Genomic DNA, 24,608 nt, shown 5'->3' with positions numbered 1-24,608 from the left:
AGTACAAGTTATTTTTTTATTAAGACAAATCCGAAGTATTTTCAAGAGTTATTTTGTTAAATCCCTTATTAAATTCAGGAGAGGCTTCGTGAAAATCTAAAGTAGTCAATACTGAACCTTAGTGCATAAAGCTGTGAATTAAGATCCAAACTTCATCATTTTAGAAAACAATTGATCTCTTAAAATAATACTTAGCATTTATTACCTACAATAATCAAGCTTCAACATGACTGGGAGGGAGGCAAGTAAAACCTCATTTTACAGACAAGAACATTTAGAGCAGACAGAGGGTTATGTACATTGTCACTGATTAGAAAAAAAAGTCTCTGATCCATAGTTGGAATTCTTTGAGCAAATCGTGAGCACATATCCACACTGTCAAGTTCCTCCTTCAACAACTTACACAGTTTGTATTAAACTGGAACAAGGAAAAGTTAGACAAATACAGAAATGTGAACATATTCTCAAAACAAAAAAACACTCCAGACAAACAATATTAGAAACAGTCAACAGCATGCCTGTCTTATTTCCACTTCCTCAGAGTTAAAAGAAATACAGAGGTGGAAGGGAAATGAAGAGACATATGTAAGTATTGATAATCATAAAAATGCTGAATCCTGTCTAGATCCATTCAAGGACTTGAGGATAATTTTTATTATTAGAGTTCTGTGATTACCTGTGGGTCAGGGAGAGCAGAGAAGTGCCCATGGAGGCGATGTTGGATTCTACTGAGTAGAAAAATATCCCTCAGGGAACTAGTTTGCTCTTTTCTGAAGCAAAGCAGAAAGCACTTGGTGTTCTCTTGGACAGAAAGAACGATCTATTTGTGGTGTTTGCTCACATCTGAAAGAGTGACTTGATTACTAAGTCTTTCCAAAGTCAGCTGTATGAAGAGCTGTTCCTGTTGTTAACTTCATGGGGATGTACCCTGTCTAGCACACATGCTGCTGCAGAAGTGATGGGCAGGTGAATGTGTCATTTTCAATGACAGATGGCCTCTGAGATGAAGGATCTGAAACACACTCCATTGTCGCAATTTATATAACACACCCACAGTGGTGCTGTGCAGGAAAGAAAAGATTTAAATGTTAGTATGACAACTCTGTTTGAATTCTTTTATGTACAACCAGATCTCCCCTTGCATGCAAAGCTAAACATAGTAATATTATCTTAATTCTTCAATGTGTTTTGGAGGCATCATTGTGTAAAAGAATTGCAAGAATCAGTGTTTAAGAAAACACGGACAATCACCTATAACTCTACCTACAGTCACCCCAATCTTCCAAAGCAGCCTTATACTCAGTGGGGTAAAACAGGACTACAGAATCGGAAACAAACAAACAAAAAACCTGATAAGGTATTTCAGGTCTTACGTGTCCAAGACTGTGTATCCAAATATCCCAAACAGTGCCTTAAAAATTGATATTGCAGTACCTAAGCAGTGCAGAGACCTGAAAAAGTCTTGGGTCTTCTTAAAATGAGAGAGACTCAACCTGCAAAGAATCTGGAGACATTCTGTTGGTCTTCTCATCTGAAGTAAAGTGGTATTTCTTTCAATGTATTCACACATACTTAGGATTTAGGATCATGTAAGGAGGAGTCTGGGTTTTTTTTTAAGGAAAATTGGATCTTCTAATAATCTACAACACTTTCTTCTCCTAAAGATATGGACTCATTTATGGTCACATCCATTAAATATGTCAGGCAAAGCAAAGAGATGAAATGGCAAAGTTTTGCATGGGCTAATAATGTCCAAAGCAGAAACAGGGATTTCCTTACTGATTTTGATTAAACTAAATCACAGAAGGCAAGCCTCATGCTAAACTATACTTGTAACCTCCTCAGGCCTGCTGTCACTGCCTCTCTTGCCTCTCTCTTACACTTGTCAGGAGAGCAAAATAACCACATAAGTGAATGTATAAAGGCCACACTGAACCAGGAGAACTTGAAAGTTTACAATTCCAGCATGCTAAAATGCAAATTAACATAATTTAAGACCAAGATAATTTTACTTTTCTCATATACTTTTTTGTTTGTTTGTTTGTTTGGGTTGAGGGTTTTTTTGCTTATATGACACCTTCTCCATTTCCTCATTTGGTGGAAGGACTATCAAAAAAGGCAGCAGTGTACTGAGAACATAATCAAAGCCTTGAGGGAATTTGAAGTAACTGGCCTGCCCAGGCACCATGCATACAGCTTGTAAAATAAACACCAAGCAGTTTGCTGATTTCAGGAGATAGAGAGTTCTTTCATAGCTACAGAGAGATTGCTCCCTTAATTTGGTTAATACAGAGTAACAGCAAGCAACACTGACCACCTGAAGGAGTGAAGGAATAGCATGACACACAGTAGAGTCCCTGTCTAGGTCATACTAAGACAGGGTTCCCTTAATACAAGGAAGATTTCTTCCAGCCTAGACTTTGTCATATTTCGAGGCTGGGATTTGAAACATGGTTCAAGCATAGCCCAAATCTGATAGAAGCTGACTCTCAAACTGTTGCTCATGCCTCTAAACCAGCAACGATTCAAAATCTTCCCTCAACATTATTTGAAGAAAGTCTAATGAGATTACCACACTTCTGTGCTGATACTTGTGTATTCTGAAGAAGATTAATGTCTCAGCTTTATATTACATTTGCATTCTATGTACTCATTCCATGGAAATAATACATTAAATAGTTAGCATATAATTTGGGTGCATATCAGCAAAGCATGCATCCTACTCTTAATATCAGTTTCCCACATTAACATTATTGCTAGATACTCGAAACATTATCTACATAAGTGAAATATTCTCAGTAGCCTTAAAATGAGTAGCCTTAAAAAAAAATAACGGATCTACATCGCATCTTCAAGTTGCTTTTCAAAGTCTAGTTTCTATTATTATAATCAGTTTCCCAACTAAACTACATTTGTCATTATGAAAACAAATCTAGTCATACACACATTTTTGTCTCCTTGTGACAGACATTGCTTGAGAAAGGAACAACTAGTTTCAACCTCCAGTAAACAGCTGGTATCCTCAGATAAGAAAATCTCTGCACATGGCCAAGCTTCCAATATTGTGAAAAATGATACAGTAGAAAGAAAAAGACAACAGAAGCCCCAAGTGCTTACATGAGACAACATAATTTATAACCAATATTCATAACATAACTTAATTATCGCTTTTGTTTTTGTATTCTGTCACTAAACTGCAACCACAGCTTCCTTTGGCATCCTTGGGTTTGTTCCTGGGAAAATAAAAGGCATCACAACAGGAAATATCTGACTTTTAGTATGAGAAGATCAGAGGAGAATGACTGAAGGATAAACTTATGCAATAATTAAGCTTTGATATGTGACAGTTCACCCTTCATGACTCAGTCATAAGATCTGCATGTTCTGAAAAGTCAGAGCCAAGCTCAATCCCACTAACAATTTAGCAAGTATCTTAGGGTAGAACTATAGTGTCTGATTGTCATTTTAGCATAAATACTGTAAGAATAATTCAAATATGTTTCTCTTCTTAGAAATCTTATCACTGTATTTAATGGTTTTATTTAAAGACATGCCTTTTATAAAACAATGACTCAGGTATCAAATTGGGCAAATATCCTAAACAAAGGCAAATAAATAATATAACTTGAATAGAGGTAATTGTTGTTCAAAGTCATATTCTGGCTGATTCATAGGGATGGCATATAAAAGGCCAAACAACCAGCTTGCAGTGACCACACACACACTGCTTTCAAAATAAATTAATGAGAAAAATATCACTTAGTGATGAAAGAGTAGAAAGTTAGGAAATTCTTCATGAATAAAACCTCTTTCCCCTTTTGGTATGGGAAAGACAGACACAGGAGATGTTAAATGAACTTCTTTAAAAAAAAAGTACTTTCCCCATCTTCTGCAAATGTAAAAGAAAAACCGAAGAACGTTCTACATATACTTAACCTAGACTAGGCCTAAATAAGGGACAGAGTACTATAATCTCCTTATTGGCTCTCTCTTTACTCCAGGATGCTAGTTAAAAAGAAATCACCAAAGAAGCTGTTGTCCCTTCTATGCAGTGCACCATACTCTTGGCAGGCTAGTCAGGAACAAAAAAGCATGCATGGTCCTCCTTCAATTAAGCACTCAGGGCAGACAAAGTGGCCTTCAGCTTCCATAATTAAAGAAGAAAAAGGCAGTTGGCTCACAGGCCATAAACTCTTGCTGAAAGAGCATCTAAGATATGAAAGGAGCAGGAAGAACTAAAGATCCAGATAACAAAGCTTCTAAGTAGAAAGAAAAAGGAACAAAAAAAGGGGAACAAAGAAAAATCATGCATATAGAGAATTACCAAGAAGGGCATTTTTAAACTCTTTTTTGTTGTTGTTGTTTTTGTTTTTTAACTCCTTGATCCTTTCCATCAAATTCATTTTATTCTGATTTTTAAGTAAGCATAATCACTTCCCAGGGATTGTAAATTATTTTCTGGTTTAAAGCAAAAATTTAAGCTTCTGAATTATTCCCACCAACAATAATGAATTGCACCTCTAATATTTTAAGTCGATGACACCCAGCCATAATTCCAAACATATTTTGTTTATATTGTGTCTCATGTCATTCTGTAGGCACTTGTTTATTGTTATCTATTGAAACATGATGAAAGATGCCAATTCATACTAGTGGGTTGCAAAACACATTTTCTATACTTTTGAGGAAAATGTCATTATAGTCAGGGCTTCCTTGTGGAATAGAAACAGGGATCTGAGACTTCATGAGTCTGATTATTGATAAATTTCTTACCACTAGAACTGTCCAGGAACACCCACACATATAAGACAGTAGGAGGTGAAAGTAGGTCACTACTACTTCTAATTCCAAAGAAAAAAAAACCACCAAATCACAATCTCCTTTTTTTTGGATTACTCATGAAATAAGGTGTTGATTTCACATACTGTAAATCCTCAAAGGACCAGATGTTGTACTGACTGCATGAAAAAATGACAAGAATTCTCTAAACATATTTTAAGGGGCCATGAGGAAATGGAAAGAAGGAGAAAGATATTAAAGTCATATGAATTCATAATTGTCCTTTACCTATGCAGTAAGCAGAGATGTTTAAACAGAAGCTGCCTTTACAGACTCCCTACGATGACGCACCAGTAGACTTATTCGGTCCAATGCTTCCTCTGGAAAACACCTAAAGCTCACTGCTGCTGTCATCCTGCACAAAGATTCAAAAGATTTTATCAGACCAAAAAGCCAGCACAAAGAATTTTATCCTGATCCAACCAGAAGCATCTGCTCACACTGCCTGCCAGTCTGTTCTGCAGACTAGTAAAAATGTACAGATGAAGAGACAGACTTAATTTCAAATGCATTAAATCATAGCCAGACTGCTATTTGGCATAATGAGAAAGACCTTCCCCACTCCTTTTCTGTTTATGTATAAAAATGCATTTGTATTGCCTGTCATTATTCGGTCTGTCTGACCTTGAGTGTTGTGGGTTTTTTGTTTTGTTTTTTTTTCCTTTTTAATGTGTATGTTGAATAAAAAAAATACTGCAGTGTGACACATGCAAAGGCTTGTATAGTTCTCTAGTCTGGTAAAACAGTACATCACTGTTGTGCTGTCCATGATGGGGTGAATTGCTGTTTTAGCCTGCTCCTTTTCAATATACATAAAAAGAACTGATTCATTTCTTTCAGTTAGTGACACTTATACATCCTTCTCATAAGCATTTTAACATGTGCTCCCCATAGTATTCCATTTCTCGAAGGTATTATGTGGCTGCTGTGGCACTGCAGTTGGAACTCTGAGCAAAGCTTCTTTCAAAACATTAGCTTTCTGAGAAAGAGAAGCACATCACCTGGGAAGGCCAACTTCTGCCCGATATCTAACACCAGCCAATGCTACAGAAGTCCTTATACTGAGATGAACACAACGTATGCACAACAAAGTTGAAACCAAAATGATAATAAATGCCTACAAGGACATTTGGTTAGCATTCCTTGATGTATAATGATATTTATGAACAACCACGGTTCCAGAAACCTCTCGTGCAGGCGAAAAGTTGCACTTCGTGAATTAGAAAGGTCCCCACAGAGAAGAACGTGTGTGTATGCACACACTCACACACAAGCCATAACCAGGACTCTATACATAGATCTATATTATACAGAGATATACACACACATACAACCCTAATGTTACAGTTCCTCAGCATACTCACAGCCAACTAAAGTGCCATGTAGCATCAATTTGTGGTGACCTGCCCATGTTTTCAGAGATCTCCTCTTCTGAAACAGAAAAATACTTTAAGAATTCTAAACCAAACCACCCAAAGCAAAAGAAGCAAAGTTTTGTTTACCATGAAACCAACACAGACAGCTATGAGTAACTCAGTTTACAAGAGAGGTGAAAACAAACACCAGTTGCCAAAGACATGCAGAACTGATGTGAGGTGAAAAACAAGAATCAGTGCAAGGGAATGCTGTAAGTTTCTGTCTGGAGTACTGAGTCTTCTGAAGTACTGAGGTTCCTTCTTTCTTACTCAGAGTGTGTGTGGTGGTGGATCAGGCAAAGCTGGCTCTGAAAAGAATTTCTAAACTATATTATATTACCTGCAAAATCTATTGGGTTGAAAGTAGTCTGATTTGCGTTTATAATCCCTGGAGATATGCATCTGAATTCAAGCCAAAGGTTATTCCCCTGGTTTTAAAGTCTTCTGTTGCTATATCTAAAAGGAGAAAGTTTTGACAACTGAAATTTAGATCTTTGAGAAAAGATTCACTTAGAGACAGTGAAAAAATGTCTCTGAATACAACACCACAGGGGTCCTCCTCACAGACTGAAAGACGCCCAAATAACAGTTCTAGACCTGTTCTTTTCTAATATTTTTTTTCTGCTTTCTTGCTTTAAAAAGAGAAAATCATCACCTTTAACTCATTTTTAGGAAATAAAATGGATCACCTTATTAATATTGAGAAGAAACAAAAGTTACCAGTCCACATGATGAACTACAGCGACAAAGAGAGTCCTGAGGGCACACTTTTTCGCAACTGGATCTTCAATTAGCCAATCTTCATTGAACATCTGGAATTATGTTGGTTTAATATATCCTCTTCTATGACTGATATTAATGATGTTACATCACAGTTTACTTGCTGTTCTTTTTCCAATGGAAACAAAGGAGAAAACCACTTTTTTCTCTTTTCTTTCTTCCATTGCTTAACAAAAATCAGCAGATGCAGGTCTCCTGGTCTCCTCCTCATTGATTAGCTACTGTTGGCATTCACATCCATGAGCAAAGGAAGCAAGGTTTCTCAATTATTCACTTTTCCTCTGTTAAACAACACAGTTTCCCAACTCCTACAGAAAACAGATGACAAAAGAAAGGTGAAATATTTAGGCTGTTTATTGCAGTTCACTAAGATTAAGACAGGAAGGGAAAATTTACAATTACAGGGAGCAGCAAAAGTGTCAAATACTGGATGGTAGGTTATTTTTTGAAATCTATCCAGAATTTCCAGAGTTATAATAAGTATATTACAAGAGTTGAGAATGTTAAAGCATTCTTAAAGCTGACTTTTCTCCAGCTCAGTTTCCTTTCACCTCTGTTTTCTAGCATTCCACACAAGACATCACCTCCTCCCTTTCCCCTGACAACATTGGTCACTAAGATCAGAATTGTCATCAAATCTGCAATGTTCAGACCCATGTTTGCTCTTCTGATGATATGAAATCTCACTGTATAGGTTGCAAAAGTGACCAATAAGAGTTAAATGCTATTTGGGAGAATTTCCCACTGGTGCTGATTCCATGCATCCTGGTTCAGTTCTCTCACCATTTCTCAGCAGGGAAGGAAGAGACAGTCATTAAACTCTATTTACATCAATACACTCCTCTGCAGAGATAGGTTATGTCAGAGCCCTGAGTGAGGCAGAGAGGCATCCTGCAGCCTTTCCCCCAACTCGTCCTGGGCTTTAGCTACCTGTGCTTAAGGTTAGCTCCAGTAACACCACAGGATTGGCTTCTGGGAAAAGAGCTGCAAGAAACCTGCCTCTGCCCTCAGCTCAGGAGCTGTATTTAACCTCCAGCCCTTGGCCTGTTCCTATGCTATGCTTTAGGTATATCTGGGCCTTGCTGATCTTCACCCACTGGTCCTGGCTTGACCTCATTTCCATCAGCCCGGGTCTTGCAAAGAGGTTCCTGGCCCGAATGAGGAATGCTTCCCATGAGAAGAGGTTACAACAAGCAGAGACGCAGCAGCAGAGGGCAGCACACTCAACGCTGAGGACAAATCTTCAGTCCTCAAAGTGCAAAAAAACACTGAGAGGAACTTTAGAAAGCCCTGCTACGTGATCTCGTTGTCGAGCTTCCACTAGCCAGCACAACTCATGAGCAGAACTACACAGAATGTAGTTGAACTCTGTGACAGTTTTAATTTATAAACTTCAGTTCTATAATTTCTATTCAGTACGTAGACAAATAATAATTGTAGGTGATTACAAAAGTACTTACATGGGGGGATAATGATATGTGAGCTCTGCATGATGGAAGGGAGGAAGATAAGGCTGAGATGCAGACCTGAGTGAAGCACAGGGTATCAAATAACTTAGCTGCTTATTTCCTTGATTTTTGTTTTTGCATTGGAGGGATACACAGTCTGGCACATTTCACTCACGCTTGATGACATTTTCTGGATGTGTTGTTTTATATTTACATTTCAAAAAATATACACAGTTAAAATTAAGATTACATCAATATAATCCACAATCAAGACTCAGGAAATGAAAACCTACTTCTACTAATTGAACTTAGCCAAGCTGTACATCTGATCCTTTAATCATTGCTATTAGTACTGTTTAGCTGTTGACAGTGTACAGAAAGCAATGTATACCTTGCAAAAAGGAAATTTCTTCCATGCAGAGCGAAACAAATGGTAATATAATAAGCATTAGAAATCTACTAGAAAAAAAATCTATTTGTGTAAAGAATCTGAGCTAGTGTTACCCTGAGAACAGTCACTTTTCCATTTCCTGACTTGAGTTTCACAAAAATGTACTTTTATTAGAAAAATTAAACCAAAAGTTATGAGCTCTTCCAAGACACAGACAAGTACCATCACAGAAGAGATGGCTAATCTCCAGCTTCTGTCTCAAACAACATTCAAACCCAGATAGTTTCCCAGTTTTTCTAATTAATTAAGATGGTGGTTGCAACCAGAGAGGCAACATCTGCCTCATCATACCTTTATAAAATGAGAGTCAAAAGTGTTCTTTCCAAAAGAATTTCAAGGAGAAAAGGAGGAGACTTCTGCTCTTGCTTTAGTTTCAGCTTCTACCGTTTTACTAAAAGAAAAAATAAGTGTTTTAAAAACACACTATACTATCAATTTCTGAGCCACCAGAATTTTGCTCATTAGTGACTCACTACAGTACAGCCAATCTGGGGCTGGACAATGACTTAGTAATAGGCAGCATTGAAAGCCAGCCCATCTACCTATTTATATCACATTTATCATAATGGCATACATTTTCCTTAGAACTATAATTTACTGTGAATGATTCCCACTTCCTATACCACATGGCAAAGAAGCATTAGAGGTTACATTTAATTTTTATTGGTTTTTTTAACCCAATTTTTGAGTTAAACAGGTTAACGCAGTCAATACTATCTGCTCTTTTAGCCTGCTCTCATTAATCACTTTCTGAACTTTTAGTTTTGCAGAAATTTAACTTTGGGGTGGAGAGGCTAAACACACTGTTTCCATAGGTATTGTCAATAGAGACTTCTGGTGAAAGGGAGAGACCTCAAGCACACATCCATAAAGAGGGACAGGTTGTGGCATGAACATATGCACCAGAGAAGCCAACATGGGGAAAGAGCTCAGGCACAAAACCTGTGAAAACTTTATGTCTTTCCAAGGCTCCAAAGTAAAATTAACCACAAGATGAAATCAGTAGAAGCTCATTAGTACCAGTGGAACTGGTACCAGTGGAACTAATGGCTGTTATTACTTTACAGGGTGTATGAAGAAGAGAAATTGTCTTCTTACACAAGAAATACTGTGTTTATCATGTAGAGAAAAAAGGGAAGTAAATGGTAAAATAGTGGTATTGTAAACAAATTTGTGTTTCTTTTGTAGGTACTGGAAGAAAATAAATTCTTTCATACTGGGGACTTTTACCAGCTTGTCATTAAACATCAAGAAAGGATATTGTCAGCCTATTCTCTCTCTCTCTTTCCAACTCCTGTTTGCCAAAAAAAAAAAGGAGAACAAAAAAGCAAAGGCACCACTCATACCCTTAAAATTAATAATAGCCTCCTATGCATTCACTGAATGGGGGTTGCTGCTTGTGTTAGTATACACGACTAAGGAGAATCCATAGCTCAATGAAAATAAAATGTAAAAGAAGTTGTTGCAAAGTATAGAGCTAGAACTATTTTAAAAACATAAGAATCCCATGTTCTGCATAAGAAGATACATATTTTTATTTTTTATTATTTTAGTCCCTTCTCTTTCTTAACAATTTTGTTAATTTTTTTAAAAAGTGCTGTTGCTTCAACACTCATGTGGTAGCATGTGGACCACGCAGATATTTAAGGTTATCACAGAGGCAATGAAACAGTCAAGGTGGGATTTTTCAAGCTGAAGTTATAACTACACTTTTACTATATATCAAGAAATCTCATAGGAAACTAATCAGACTTTCAAATGAAGACCAATATTGCCTGTCAACAAAAATAGACTTGGCAAAATTTATAGATGCACAAAACTGCAGAAAACAGAGGATAGAACTAAACTAGAAAACAACCTTCAAAAAATTATTGTTAATTCCATTTGGCTAAACAGTTTTAAATGGTTCTGTGGAATACTATTTCTCTCCATTTAACAACTAGCATTATTGCTGTTTTAAGTCATTGAAGGAAATTTAGTCAACATATGATCCCAACAGAATATACCCACAGCACTGTTTTGTTCTCAGATAACAAGAGAATAAATGGAGCAGGCAGGCTACAGAGCAGACACTATGATTTCTTCGAGTTTATTAAACTTCTACAGTGAAGAACAGCCCTAAAGCACACAGCAGAGCAATCTTACCAAGCATCTCTTCTGAGGTGTGCTATTTCTTTGCAAAACTGTGACCATTCTCTTGGAAGCTCCACACCAGGCTGCTCATGTTGCTGACTGCCCATGGCCAGCTTCTGCTCAGGCAGTAGTTCCTCTGTTAAGGTCCATGTGCTGTAAGATGGGGTGTATTTACAAATGTGGTCACTTACACATGGAATGTCTGGACTGTTGCAAGTGAATCAAAATTCAAATACATGTCATAAGCCCCTGGGAGAGAAACTTTGGGAACTGCTGCTTGGATCATAAAAAAATGAAAGTAGTAGTCAGGAGGGATGAGGACGCAATGCAGGTGGTGTGCAGTTCCTTGACTACAAAAGGCAAAGACAATGAAGGGGGAAAAAAACCCATGTCTCATTTCCTCAGAAAGTTTGCTTTTTTTTCCCTTAAAATATGTGTCAAAAAATTAAAATATTTATGTTTGCAGCAATTCTGCCATAATAGCCTGTAAAACATGAGATGAAACGAAGTTTTCTCCTCTCCACTTTCCCCTTCAGGAAGACTTATTTGCCTTACCCATATGGGACTGCCATGGTGCAAACCTTGTCTTCCCTGGGAAGGAACACCAAATGCACCAACATTAATACACTTCAAAAGGTGATTTAAAGTACTGAGCAAAAGCACCTCCAAACCACAACCCCTCAAAACCCCACACCATCACTTAGGACATCCTAACACTGGGTTTTTTCATTAGAAAAGAATCCAAAACCCATCTGTCATAGAGGTCTCCATATCTGTCAACCCAGTCTCCAGGCTGCTGCCTAGAAAAAAAAAAAGGAGGCTGCAGAACCCGTCCCTTGCAGTGCTAGGCACAACCATGCTACAAACAGTCAAGGGCAGCTCTTCAGGTGCCTGGGAACAGCCATAACTTGACTTTAAAGGCTGCTGAGACGACAGTAGCAGCGAAAGAGAAGGAAAGTCCTCCCAAAACTTATCTCGCTGACTTTGGAAGTAAAATTGAAACAATCTTTAGATTGTTTCAAAACTGACTCACCCAAAACAGAACGATGCAGTAGGAGTGCAATATGCTAATAGAGCATCCCTTTTATTTGTATGCAGATGCACAGAATTACAGGCATAAAGATGTTGGGAAGTACCTGAAATAATATATTTTCTCCGTATAAAATATTTATGACTAATCTAATCGTACATTAAATGCTTCTTAATAATGGCAAACATTTGAGGCATTATGATTGGTGAATTGCTAGGAAATCTCATGAAACTAAATGCTTAAAATGTAGAAATTACCTTCAAGTCATCTCATTTGAATGACATTATAAAAAATTATGTTCTATTCATTATTTTATATATGGTTTATTATAATAATATGGTTTAGTTTATGTAACAAAAGTATCCAATTGGATCTTTCTTAAATAGATACAAGTTTATCAGTTAACATATCCTGGGTAAACTATTCCAGCTAATGCAGTTATTGCTGTTAATGCCATGTTTTAATTCTTTCCAGTTGCTAGAGAAGTTATTTATACGCACAGCATGGAAGGTTATACTCATGCTTCTTTGACTGCACATGAAGATAAAGGACATTCAAGTGAAGAGAGAGAGAGTAGAAAATTAACAATTTTAAATCTCAAATCAACCCACATTTTCAGTAAAAGAAAAGACAAATAGATGGACATACCATGATAAATAAAATATGTGCTTTGGCAGCTCCTGGATTTAGTAGACAAATTGATTTATATCTTTCAAGTAAGAGACAACAAGGAATACTTGGTTTTTGAAAACTGGCACACTACTTAGAAACCAGAATGTTTTCATTGAATTATGATAATTGTCTATTAACATTCTAATGCATGCTAAAACATTAGAAGCTCTTCCTTGCCTTTCTTCTCCCATTATGACAGAGATAAATTTGTCCAAATTCCCTTCCTTTCAACTCCTTTCTGTCAACACAGCTGAAGTTAAACAAAATCAGTGAGAAAAAGAAGAGGAGGAGAAGCATTTTGTTTTAAAGTGTCATTGCCTATGTTACAAATTCACAAGTATCAAAATAAATGAAGACAACCGACAAATTATAGATGAGATCCACCAGCAATCAATCCTCACCCAAGAAAAATCCTTAGTTCTTTTTGAAAACACTGATCTAAATGCTAAACATATGACTACATTTCCCTCTTAAAAGTACCATATTTTTTGTCTTATACTAACACTGTGGTCTGATTTCTGAGGAAACTAGGCTTAATGAGATCATGGGTTTTTTTCTAGGTACAATGACTTTTTTAACTCCTTGACCAAATTCAGCCAAATCTGGGAGTGGGATAATTATCTCATGTCTAAACAGTATTAGAAGCAATTTTTTGATTTCAATAGCTTACTATGGTAAGCACAGAAAGCACACTTTGGAATACAAACCAACATCTCAAATGCACGTGCCTGCTGAAATCTAACCGTAAGCCCCGTCAAAAGAATCCCACAGAGAAGGATTTGTCTTCAATTACTTTTATTTCCTCCTTACTCTTTCTTTTAATGAAGAACAGCTCTACTGAATCTATAACAGTAAATAAAATGGCAAAATAGTAGCTTTTCCACCAGAATTTTAAGGACAAAAAGTTACCTGGTTATTCTGGAATCTCCATTCCGGTTTTAGCACATTTTTATCATCACAGTTCATGATGTAAGTATTATTATTTATCAGTTATTCATGATATAAGTATTATTATATACATAAAACTGTGTTTTATATGAATACTTATACATGTATATATATACACACACATTTGTACATAAATACATGTAAGTTGAAACTCTTCATCTTTTCTCACGCAAAAGATCTTCTGTTTATGCTGTAATGTAAGAGTTTAGCATTACTAGAAACAATCAAATTTTTTAAATCATTGTGAAAGAAAGCTAAAATGTAACCAAAAATGTAGCACTTTTTACAAGCAGTCACATGGAAAAGACAAGGGGAAATGCGTACAACTTACTCTTGAGGAGATTCTGATTGGGCACAAGAGCAAAATTTTTCATTATGAGAACAATAAGCCATTGGAATACCCTCCTCAGGGAAGTGGTGGATTTCCCAGCATTGGACACTGTGACTGGACAGGGTGCTGGGCCATCTTGTCTAGACAGTGCTTTTGGTAAGAAAGTTTGGACCAGGTGACTCTTGAGATCCCTTCCCACCTGGTATTCTATGACTCAGTGATTAGGAGAAAGTTCTTTACTGAAGAAGTGACTAAGCACTGAAACAAGATCCCCAGTGAAGTCATGGCCCCAAGGCTGATGGTGTTCAAGAAGCATTTGGACAAAACTCTTAGATATATGGTTTAACTTTGAGGTTGCCCCATGTGGAGGCAGGAGTTGGACTCTTGAGTCCCTTCAAACTCTGATTAGTCTATGATTCTATGATTCACTATCAGGGGTTCTTGGAAAAACAGTAAACAAAAGCACATGCTGAATGGATTTTCCTCGTGAAAATAAACACCCACAGGTTTGATACACACAAAAAGCAGGAACTTGAATAATTCACAACATAAAATACACAAAAAGAAACATAATACACATAAGCCACAGACTCAAATAAGGGGAAAAAAAATAGTCCTATTCCTCATCACACCATCACACTGTGCCTTTAAATTGTCACTCACCAGTTTCAGAAACAAGCGCTTTACTACCAGTTTAAGGATCAGTTACTTTTCTGCATTGCCTTTAGATATAACACAATACCGTTCAGCTCACTCAAGCTATTCATTGGCCACAGGTAGGCAACTCCCTTCTTTGTCCTCTTGACATACTATAATCCTACTCTGTGTCCTCTATTTAATTACAGTCTATATAAAAGGTAGATTCTCACAGCTATTACATAGGAAAATCTAAGAATATTTTCCACCAATTTGAAGAAAACACAGATAAAAATATTCTACATGATCTTAAGGACAGAGATTAGGATTATTTTACACATATAAAATATAAATTTCTGTAGAATTAGGCAAACAACGTGACCAACGCTTTGGATTCAGGGTCCATTTACAAGGAAATGTGGTTTGATGTAAATAAAGAATAATAGAGAACATGCTAAAACAGAAGCATTTTCTCAGTGCTTAATCTCTTCTTCAGCTTCCTCCTCCTTATAATTGCATAGTACAACATACTTAAATAATGATATGAGGTATTATTACTTTTAGTATAAGGAGGTTATAATTTAGCAATACTACTATTCTGTTGAAATTTTATTTATGCCTAAATAAAAGATCTCTACTTATGAAAACAGCATTAAGCAAGCATACTACCTAATTATGAATCATGGGTTGCACATTTTAAACAGATTTACAAGAGTAGCAATGTTGGTTCTCTAAAAAAAATAAAGTCAGACAACTATAACATTAATTCTTTTAAAGCAAGATGAATAGACAATATAAGTACATTTACCCTTCCTTGGATAGTCCATCTCTTCATATGGACAAGTCTAAAGCACCTTGATCCCTCTGTCTCTTTTAATCACTTTTTCCTAGACAGAAAAATAGCAGAAGTAATGAACTGCAAAAAAAATTACAGATCTCAAATTAAACAACAGAGACCTAATAAAAAAATTATCCATTTATCACTACAAATACGACACTACTGTGCCAATATGAACCAAATTTCAAACCTTGTGATCAATGAAGCATATAATAGATTGTCAGAAATACTGTCTGTAATATGAATACACTGAAAAAAATGCTGAGATAATTCGAAAGTATCAAAATCAGCTGAATACACCTCTAAAAAGCCTCCACCTTCCTTTCTCAATTCATAAATGGCCTTCTCCTATGTGACAGTTCGATAGAAGCAGTAAAAATAAGCTTCTGATTTCTACATTTGAAAATGTTGTGCATTACTGTAGTAAGCTAAATCATTCTTATCTGGAAATAATTTACTCTGTAATAGAAACTAATAGCAAAATAGTAATCTCTTCCTCATACTGAAGCAATCTTCTTGGAAAATTCAGGAGGCTCACTGTTATGAAGCCCACGGTGTACTAACCATGATGTTGTATGAAGTAGAATATTACAACAGAAAACACGAATGAAGAGGCACACTGAAATTAATATTTGTGGCTGTAACTCAATCAAAACAGAAGTTAAAAAAGACTAGAAAAAAATCATACTCATTGAACTCCAGTCAAAAACAGTTATCCCTCAACACAGGTCTGAATTTTGGTCAGCATGAATTCTACTGTTCTATGTTAAAGCTCATTAATGAAAAGGATGGCTGCATCAAGTTGCAATGATTCTCTTAGCAGCTTGGTTGATTTGGCTAGATTACTTCTGTAGGTCTACTTTCCAGGGCACCTGGACACAAATATGTTAATGAAGTGCTGTGTCCCCCTCTTAGCTGACATTTTGGCCAAAATGGTTTTGACTCTTCTGATACTGTTTCCTGGATGGGCTACTCTTCTGTTCGTGACCATCCTTTTGTTATTAAGTGAGGATGCTACAGATCTAAAATAATCCAACCTTAAAATTAGAGTAATTATGTCAAGGAGGTAAAGGATAACAAATATCCCTTTATAGATTCCCTAATACCAACAATAATTAAAACCAAAGAGTATTCAGCAAGCTTTGAGTTTTTCCTTATCTTCATAGTTCAGTAAAAAATATCCCAAGCTAATCTGTTGATATACTAAATAAGGGGGAGGGAGGGGGGAAATGTACATTCTAACTATATTTTCCCCCATGAGATAAACATAATGGAATATAAAAAAAAAAAAGAATCCTGTCTGGAATTATTTATAAATAAGCCAAAATTAATAAGGATTAAAAAGCAGGTGCACTCATTGAAAAAGATCAGAATCATCTAAGAACACACAACTGTGGCCTCTTTCAAAACACTGACAGTCTCCAACACAGAGTTCCTGAATTTGTAAACAATATCTCACCTTTGTTTTGGCCAGTGGAGAAGAGTGGCTGGTGAGGGAAGCATTTGAACACATCGCAAAGAAATTGGACTCGCTGCCTTGGAATGACGGCAACAATTCAGGGTTAAACCAACCCTGCTTTTTTATGCCAGCACATGGAGGGATGTATTATTTGCAGCTGGAATTCAGGAATGTCTGACTGCTGACAGAAAAAGAGTTGATGGCTGGGTAGAAGAAAGGGGAATAAAATATCTGTGCTTTCACTGTGCAGCTACTAGAAGGCACTCCAACACTTCAGGGGATTTTTTACCTTTTTTTTTAACTCCTTCTCCCTCAGTGCATTTAGCCCTGTAATCACACAATACACAGAACACTTTGGTCCAAAACATTTGCCAGATATGTAATCAGGAAAGGAGGAGTCTGGAGTTCTGCTTCCTTACTGATTCCAACTGGCAAAGATTGGAATCTTTTTGCAATATTTACAGTAATTCAGAGGTAGGATTGTATGACTAACCTTGATTTGAAAATCTGAGAGGCAAGCTAGAAATGAGTATCCCAGCACAGCTTTCAACCCGTATTCAGAGGCAAACACATCCAATAGCTCTCAGCAGTAAGCCCCAGGACTGTAAATATAATGGCAATCTGAAATCTTCGTGAGTTTCCATTTAGTATTCCTACATCGTAAGTAGTAACACGGTATTTACCAGTGATTGATATCCAAGGAACATAATCTGTCTTACAGCAGGTTATTTATTTATACATGAAGAGTCCTGCAGCTGTGCCTGGAGACAGTGGATGCCCTGTGAAATGGAATGGATGCATATAAATGCCCTGTACTTGGTGTCAAGCTGTGACCTCTTATCTAAAATTCCTGAGGTGGTGCATCTTCACTCAATCCTATGGCAATGGCTTACTGATGTTAACAAAAGAGTGTGGCCAGGAACTCCTGTCTCCTCCTCCTAGTGCAGATTCCTTCATGGCTGGGATTCTTGTACATAAAAACAACCGGCAGTATTTTAAATGTATCTTCTCAGTTTGCCATATCTGCAAATAAATCAAACAGTGAACTCAGGAACATCACACACAAGAGCTGGCTAAAAGTCAACTCTTACTCTTTTGCTTGAGCAAAAGACAAAAGCATATTTGCAATGTAGTGCAATGCTCATTATTTGTATGAAAGGAAAGTGAGGGAAGGTAGTGCATGGGTATCTGTGCTCAACAGCATTCAGAATTATCAGCTGCTTACAGGGCAATTGGGTCCATTCTCAATATTAAAAGTTTTTTTATTTAAATTTTATGACTTTCAGATTAAGAGATGATTCCTCAGTAAATTAATAAGTAAATTGCACTAGTGGCAAGGATTCATTATCAGTTTCCCATGTCTTTGATGAAAGCACCTAACGTAGAATTCCCACACAACCCTACTCAACATATAAAAGGACAATATCCAAAGTTTAGAAATTTGCAGATCTAAAAGTCTTTTGTTTCTGCATTACAGTTATTCCTGTGAGAATCACAGTAATAATTAAAATAAATAAATAAATAGAAGGTTTTGTCTTGAAATACCTGAGACTTCAGAAACGTGTCAGTCTACCTGAACTCACATTAATATATTTGGCATCTGTGAAATTACCATCAGGCTCCTTCAAGGCATGCTGCTGTATGGAGTATCTTTATATGCACATCTTCAGGCAAGGACTTGATCTCTCTGTGATTGATAGAGGTACTTACCACAACGGAATCATAATCAAGACCCAGATCCTCTGGAGAAATAAGAACAAATAATAGTGACAGTAATGCTTTAATCTCCTACTAAGCAAGAATCATCTCTGCTTTCTTGAACTGGACATTTTCTCCCCTATCATTTACGTAAATAAAATGTTGAGGCTAACTGATATCACTATGACCACACTCTGGTCTTCTGCAGAATACCAGCCAGAACTAAACAACAGTGTGATGAAATAGCATACACATTAACAAGCCTGCTTTTTTTCATATTTCATTTTTTCAGCTAAAGAATTTATCTACAGAGCAGAGAGGGAAAGCTTGAAAAAGCAAAGGACAATTTTATCATTCCAAGAAATCAAGTACTCCAGCATTTCAGACCACAGTTGTATGTGCTTCCTGAAAAAGGATGCATCTGTAAATTCCAGGGGGACAAGGGACTATAAAAACCTGAAAAGATTTTTATGTTTGGAGGTATATGAAATATATTGTTTTGGGCCAGTAGGGAATGTCAGATAAAAAGCTAGTGCAAAAAGGCTGGGTAATGGGCTGGATTTAAAATAACAATCCTACCAAACACATGAGATTATTTGTTGCCCCACTCCTCCTCTGAGGTCCATAAAACATCCACATTCCCTGTTAACCCCTGCAAAATGTAGTTAAGACACAATGTTAGATGAAGATAAACTCCAGATCTTTCAAAATAAAAAACATAACAAATAAAATGATAAATATTATATGGCAAGGAATATACCTACGGTAAACAATTCTGTTGATGGAATGTAATTTGTAATCTTATCTGTTGATTTTGGAAAAACATGTTTATTTAGAGCCTGCAATAAACAACCAAATGTTCTTTCATCAGAAAGTGAAAATCAACCAACTTAGTTAAGAATTATTCTAAGAACACTTAATAGCATCCAGGTTCAGTGACTGATTTTCTATTTTAAGCAGGAAGAGAGGTACAGCACAAACAATCTGGAGGATAAAAGCCTGACAGCGAAATCTCCACACATACCAAAGAAAATAACGTGCGTATGACAGCTACAACAGCAGCAATTTTCAGCTTCTTACTCTACTCATGCAATGCACTTTGCAGTCATCCCTCTTGCATAAATCTGTACGTTAAAATTTTGTGTTCCAATGGATCACTGGAATGTTCCATATCTGCAAATGAGCCAGATAATACAGAGTGTGAGAAGTGATTTGTGCTATCACTGACATCAGGAGTTTTGCAGCTGTAGTTATTAACAGATATTTTTTCACCCGCAGCATTGACTAAAATCAATCACTCTGATAACCAGGCATGGCATGAGCTGTCCGCCCTGTCATTTCAGTCTGATTAATCACACATACACAGACCTTTACCTTAAAGAAGCAATTGTTCACATTTAATCACAAAGATACATTCAAGCATACTATAATAGATTACTAAATTTAAGTGCAATTTATGTCTTATAGTTTGGCAAATACGTTTATGATAATATGGCTTTGGCATATAGATGTATTGTTTCATTCATTTTACAAACATTAAAATCTAAGCTAATGTGTTGTACTTTGAATCATTTATCACATCAGATTTGTAGCTTTTGAAGCTTCCATTATACACATATCCTCATCTGCAGATTTATCCTAATAACCCAGGTAGAGATAAGTTATTACGTCTGCTTCAGACTGTGCTTGCTTGATAGTAGACATCATCTTCATCATGGATGAAATGACTTTATTTTACCTAAACATCCTACATTCTATTAACTGGCCCTTCTTTTGTTTCAGTTTTCCTTTTGACCTCAAAACAAAGCACAGTTCTTCCATTAGGAGTTGTGCAAGAGTTATTCTTTCTCTTCTGGGTTTTGGGGTGGGGTTTTTGATTTTTTTTGTTTTTCTTTTTAAAAGGAAAGACATCTAAGAGAGTTCTTACACAAGCACAATACTCTGCAACTAAAAGCAGACCACTCTGGTGAAAGCACACTGCTATGCTAAAAAAATGTTGAATTTGAGATTCAACAGTAATATATTTGACTCTGAGAGAAACATCCTACATTCCAGATACACTTCTTGATTAGGCCTAAGCACACAAAAACATTCAAGTGTCCTGGGGTCCACCACTCTTCAGCAAATCACATGGGCATATGTTTCAGGTTCAGAAGCCAACGAAATATAAGAATATGCTGAAAATTGAGTATAAGCCTGAAAGTTGTGCTGATAGAATTGCACAAAACTGCAATTTTTGGCTCCATTGCTAAAGAGAAGTTGTATGTAGGAGACAGGTTATTATTTGTTAAGCATATTAAGTAGGTGACTCCTTAAGCTTTTAGCTGCTTCCAAAGTATTAATTCACCAACATTTCACAATTGGGTATATTTTCTGAAGGGCCAGATCCATATGCTAAGAATTATTTTTTATTTACTGTTTCTATACTAGATAATATTTATGCTATAAAATACACACTTTTTCAAAGACTGTTGCATCTACATCTATATATTCATTGCTTGATTAACATTTTTATATTTTACTTCTAAAGAAATGTATTTTTAAATAATTTTAAAAATATTTTATTTAAATATGGTAAAAAATCTATTAGTTAAAAATATAACACAGTGGATATAAAGTGGACCTTTCTTTCATTTGTAGCCCAGTGTGCAGGAAGCTCCCATCAACAGGTTTCTGCTCTGACTGCTCCCATCTGTGCTCTCAGGAAATGACAGGTTGGATAGGTTGACAAGCAACTAAACTCTTAAAAGAGGGGAGAAAGCATTCTTCTGCCAAAGAATTTTGAAAAGAAAAGCCAAAGTGTTGGAGACATCCAGAGAGTTGTTTATGTTTAAATAAATGGCAGAGACACAGATTCATAATCAGAATGCAAGTAATTACTCAAAACTGCGCAGTGCATTTATTTCCTCAGTCCTGGACTGGGATACTGAAAGATATTGCTTTTTCTACCACATCATGCCCCAACAGCATGTACATTATAAAGCTTCCAGAGGTTCAATAGTCATTCTGTAATGTAATCAACAGGAACCAGTCAGAACGTAACAGGGGTGTAATCACCACTAGAAAATTTAATAAAAGTGCCCCTTAAAATAGACAATGCTGACTTTTCAAAACATTCCTACTCATAACATCCTAGAGTATTTTTCAGAGCAAGAACAACTGTTAATTGTTAGTTTAGCAGAACACTATTGCCTTTGGTCTTGATGTTGCAGTGAACCTTCATCAAATAGAAAACAGGTAACAAAGAACCACACAGCAACCCATACTTTATGGAGAGTGTTTTACAGGGATACACTACAGCAAGTGATCTTATAATCTTTCTTAGGCTCTGAAAAAATATTAAAGCAAGGATTTTTGTACATATAGTCATATACAAATTGGAAATCTAGAAAAATGCGACAGCAGATCAGAACATTAGTCCATCTCCATAGCTGGTACCATCAAGGAATGCACAAAATACCCATCATTAATCAATGAGGATAGTATCTCACAAGTCACAGGTTGTGTCCACACAATTGTCTTCAATACCTATTCATTATCCAGTTCTCTGTTGATTTTCCAGTCTCTTTTTAAATCAGTTTGTACTTCAGACCTTCCAAAAAAAGTAGAGAGATGCATTCTGCAGTTTAAATTCTGTGGTTCAGAGGGAAAAAAAAATGCTTTCTTTTTTTCCCCTGTCTAAACCTACCAGGTCATAAGTCCCCACTTATCCCCTCTGCAGCAATCATCTTTGTATCCACCTCTTCCCACATACATATCTCTTCTGTGCTTAAAAGCTCCAGTATGTTCTGTCTGCCCTTTTATATAAAGTCATCTAGGTACACTACACTGTCTTTGTTTTTTTCTGAAGACTGTTTAGTAAAGAACTGGACAAATAAATAGTTCGAAATCCAGAGTAAATTACAACTCTACTTCCCTCTTCAGAAGCTGAAGAACTGTTGACTATGTTCTACTATACCACACTTTATTAATTCAATTTCTTATACCAGAGTAGCCTTCTGGAAGAACTCTTTAAAACACCTTCCTGTTTTACTGAATAATGTTTTATTAATAAAAAAGGTTAACAATGACTATCAATATCATCTATTTGGGGATAAGAAATTTCAGTCTTTTTTGATTTTGCCTTTTAAAAATGCTTTTCATGCTCAGATTTTTCTGTATTTTCTCCAACATTTTTGTAATGTTGATATTGCACTAAGCATTTCAAAAGCAATTTCTATCACTGATTTAGAAAGGCATACTAACAGTTTTCATTTCTTTATTCCCGTTCCTTATGTCTTATGCTCCAAGACATTTCAACCTGTAATTAGAAAACTGATCTGCTCTGACTAATGACAAAAAGAAAACAACACAGAATACAGGACAGAATAGGTTTCCTACTCCTGAAGAGTAAACATCAGTGGCTAATTCTTCTCACCACACACATAAAAAGTAATTTTTGAAATGTAGTAATGCATTTTTAGCCCCTTGAAGAGAAGCATTTGCTTTTACAATACAAATTTAGTTTAAAGACTTGACTATCACAAGATATCACAAAAGTCATGAATTTCACCAGTCCTTTTCTCCCCAGATCCTCTCTTGAGTATCCTTCAAGAGAGGAACAAGGTAGTTATCCGTTAAATGGGTAGGAAGAGTTTCTCTCAACAGACATACTACTTCATTGTCATATACTCTTACAAATGTGCCCAATGTCAAATTTTTACCTTATCTGTAACTGTTATATTTATTTTTAACTCATTTCCTAAATGGAAATACATTTAGGAAAAAAGAAAAGATGAATTTATCAGAACTGAATATGATATATTAATATGGCGTAAGTAATTAATTGAGGAATATTAAATAGAATCTATTGCTACCATCCTACTCCAATCCAATGCAGCTCACAGACAGAACATGCATTTCTCAGAGTGTAAAAATGTTTTTTTCCTATTTAGCATATAACAGGAACTCAACATTGTAGCCATCTTCTAAAAAAAAAATCTTTGGGGTAGGGGGGGAGAGGCCTAATTTTTTTTTTCAAATATACTGATTTTCTCTAGAATCTGTTAAAGACTTGTCACAAGAAAAACAATAAAGAAAGATGATACTCTGAATTTTGTCATCATGCCCTCATGTGCCAAGTCCCCAGACAGAAAGACATCAGAAAGGAAGGTTCTTACTGATTTAATACAATGACTAGGTGGAGAAAAAAAATAGAACAGAAAAAGATTCTCAGAATCTGTAATCAATACTAATATTAGGGGGGAAGGGGTAAAGGACCACATCCAAACCAGTACTATAAAATAAGGTCACTAAGATACTTTTTGTGTATATTGTATCATTAACTGATGTAAATATACATCCAAAAAATCCTTCTTATAATGTAGTAAAAATTACTCTGAAAACTGCATGGTATGTTCTAACTGCTTTCAACTGTCAAGTAAGATGTTCATGATGAGATATGTGTGAAAGCACGTATAAACTTTTTATTTTTTCTTTCTTTGTAATATATTTGTAATTATGACACTGTCTAAATTCAGCTTCAATAATGTAACCAAAATCAAGGTATTGACATACAATATATTGCTATAAATCAAGAGTTGAGCAGGCCTTTCCTTTTAGTTACATAGCAGTGATATGGTCATAATTGACATTTTTGTCACGTCATTGTGTTAAGTCCCAGTTTGTGCTGCATAAATGCACAGAAATTCAGCTGCATTTCACTGCTCTCTTTACGTTACCTGCCATTTTACTTTCTGCTCTCTTCCTCCCTGTTTCTTCCTTCCAGGCTTTCATCACATGTGAGAATTCAGTGTTTATTCTTCTGCTTGTTGATAGGAGAAGAAAAACAAACTATAGTGTCTGTACACTACATGGTCCTGAACGAAAATCAGCAAAACTGCAATCAACATCCAGATAAGGTCCTCTAGTTTCATTCTGAATATGAAGTA

General features: G+C 36.1%; 2 long non-coding RNA genes across 2 annotated transcripts in view; both read right to left on the bottom strand.

Moving 5' to 3' along the window:
- Positions 1–6,213: 6,213 nt before the first annotated feature.
- On the bottom strand, positions 6,214–9,311 carry LOC127469925 (uncharacterized). Its single transcript, XR_007904126.1, has 3 exons — positions 9,225–9,311; positions 6,975–7,342; positions 6,214–6,270 (listed from the first exon to the last, which is right to left on the bottom strand). It is a non-coding gene; the product is annotated as an uncharacterized LOC127469925 (long non-coding RNA).
- A 10,344-nt stretch (positions 9,312–19,655) lies between these two features.
- The window catches only part of LOC127469923 (uncharacterized), a 51,468-nt gene continuing 46,515 nt past the window's right edge, over positions 19,656–24,608 (bottom strand). The window contains exons 2-3 of the long non-coding RNA XR_007904124.1: positions 24,399–24,481; positions 19,656–19,851 (exon numbers count right to left, since the gene is read on the bottom strand). This is a non-coding gene — a long non-coding RNA (uncharacterized LOC127469923). The remainder of the gene's footprint in view (positions 19,852–24,398; positions 24,482–24,608) is intronic.

This window comes from Manacus candei, unplaced genomic scaffold (assembly GCF_025592945.1).
Source record: "Manacus candei isolate 608988 ecotype Guabito, Panama unplaced genomic scaffold, ASM2559294v1 h1tg000018l, whole genome shotgun sequence".
NCBI classification, from domain to species: Eukaryota; Metazoa; Chordata; class Aves; order Passeriformes; family Pipridae; genus Manacus; species Manacus candei.
The sequence above is the reverse complement of the archived record's forward strand: the minus strand, read 5'-3'. Positions and strand labels throughout refer to the sequence as shown.